This window comes from Protomyctophum bolini (genome assembly GCF_963924005.1).
Source record: "Protomyctophum bolini genome assembly, chromosome: 5".
In the NCBI taxonomy this organism is placed as follows: Eukaryota; Metazoa; Chordata; class Actinopteri; order Myctophiformes; family Myctophidae; genus Protomyctophum; species Protomyctophum bolini.
In genome coordinates this window covers 42,550,497-42,552,996 of record NC_137866.1, presented here as the reverse complement: position 1 = coordinate 42,552,996, position 2,500 = coordinate 42,550,497, and the positions used below count along the sequence as shown (strand labels likewise).

The following is a 2,500-nucleotide window of genomic DNA, read 5'->3' as shown; positions in this document are numbered from 1 at the left end:
AGCGAATATGGGGAGGGGATCAACAGCACGTGATTCTTTGATTGACCCCGCAAAAACTTGGTTGTGTGTCTCAAAGAATGATTATTGGCAGAATCGCGGAAATGTTTTGAATATTTGGTGCAGGCCCCATTTTCATTTTTCACAGCATTGGTGGTTGTTGCAATTACCTGCACTACAATACTTCACCATGTGTTGCGCTATGACAGAATAAACCCATAAAATGTAACAACATATAGGTTCCCTAATGCAATTCCAATGGTAAGCTGTTTTGTTTTCACCCCATAATCATAAAGGAATGGGGATTCGTCAAGACCCCCAAATACCCGTATGTGTGTCTCAAAGAATACATCTTTTCTATGCCACTGAGTGCCGTTTGCACATCAGTTTGGACCAAATGGTGATTAACATCAGCGTGTCCTCCACTGTCCACTGGATTATTTCTGCCATGACTTGAAAATAGAAATGAGAAGCTGCGAAGACGAAAAGTATTGTGTAGCTACTGTGATCCCATGGAATGACTGCTTTCTGTCTCGCTAGATTTGTTTGTTTTTTCAATGTATTTGCCACTGTTGTCCTGCACTTTTTTGCCATGAGAAAATAATTGTGTTAAGTGTTGTTGCTGTTGTTGTAACCGTTTGTTTTTTACTGTTGAGACCGAAGACGAATTTCCACACGTGGACAATAAATGAAACTAACTAACTAACTTGCATCATTTCTGCTTCAACACAACCCCTTCCGCGTGTGTAATTTAACCAATCAGTGATTGCCTACGACTACGGTACGTCATTTGAACCGTCCCATCTAGCCCGGTTCGTAATCTCATTCACTGGATATTATTCACTGTGTGTGTGTGTGCACTTGCACGCATGCACGCACGCACAGCTCAGTGCCAGGCCTGTGACTTACACTGAGGCGATGCCTCATTTTTATGTCCAAAATGTATCTAACCACCCTCCATCTCCTTCCATTATCAACATGACAGCCAATGAAACCACTCTTTCAAAATTACTCCGATTTACCTGCACACAGCATGCACGCACACAGAAATGCTTCGGGTGTGAGTGAGTGAGTGTGCACGTAGATAGACATGGTAGCAGCCAGCTTCTCTCTTCTAATCAGGGACTATTTCAGGGCAGAGCCATGAGTGCACCTAAACAGTCTGACACTGTCCAAAGCTGTCTCCATCTTCCTCTCATGGAACCAATTTAGCCACACTTTTGACACACCAGGAAAATCTGCCCTGCCAAGAAAATAGCTTGAGCAACTAACAAGGACATGGGAGGGATATACGATATTAGACAGGCGTCATCTTGGCTGCTCCAAGCAGTGGAATAACAAGCTGTCATCATCACCAACACCGCCATCATCACCTTCCTCATCATCGCCATCATCGTCATCACTTCTCCATCCTCATAACTGTCCTCCATCCTGATCTGTGTTAACCCATTTTGGGCGGGAACCCCTTTTGGTGTTTTAAGCATTATGTTATACTCAATAGCTGTTGAACTTGTATGAACTTGTCGGTCTGCTATTTTCGAATAATCGTGAAAATGTGGTGCAAATCTTTGAATATATATTCTTTCAGAGCGAACGTTTTTAACTAAAATCTTTGCTTCTGGGGGGTCCTTGGAACAACATATTGTCCTTGACATGAAAATGTTTGAGAACCACTGACATAGAAACATAGGGATTTTCAGAAAACTGTCAGGATTTAGAAGCTATTTGTAGAATCGTTCCCAGGTCAAAATGGGTTAATATCCAGTACTATATGAATGCAGGAACGTCCATTGAAGTTTCAATGGAGAAGTGACGCCATGTTATATCCCGCTCCTCAAGCTTGACAGAGGAGACTTCCCCAGCACATTATTGTACATGCACAGTTTAACAAACACCACCAGAGGGGTGGATGGGGGGGGGGGGGGGGGGGGGGGTGTAAAAACATACGTAATCAGATGCCATGCAATGCACTGCCATCACACCGTGCCCATTGTGCATGCTACTCAAGTATATCTGTAGGCCTATGTGTGTGTGTGTTGTCCTCGGGGAACAGGGGGGGGGGGTGGTATTCTTCAGAGAACTGTGCTCATATCTCTGTGAATTACAACTGACAGCTATGGTAATTAACGAGCTCCAGGCGTCGATGGTTATTACTTCAAAGAACACTTACCTCATTAAACAGAAACACGAATTATCACTGCACCACTATGACCCTCCTCTAGGGGGCGACACTGACTCCAACTACCACTATGACCCTCCTCTAGGGCAGTGGTGGTAAAAGTACTCACATGTTTTACTTATAGTACTTAAACTTAGTAACTGGGATATCCTTAACTGGGATATGCAAGGAGGAGGATTACACTTGCACAGTACACTGACTAACAGTGTCCTCCTCTCCTTCGACTCCTTTCCTCTCCATCATTTCAGGTTGTTCTGTGTGGACAGAAGCCATGCATGAGAAATTAAATCACTTTGCCCCATGGCAGTGTTGTATAAATCTTCA

General features: G+C 43.7%; 1 protein-coding gene across 1 annotated transcript in view; it reads right to left on the bottom strand.

The window, feature by feature from the left end:
• The window catches only part of LOC308315984 (cadherin-4-like), a 219,800-nt gene that overhangs the window by 45,360 nt on the left and 171,940 nt on the right, over positions 1-2,500 (bottom strand). The gene's annotated exons all lie outside the window — the stretch shown is intronic.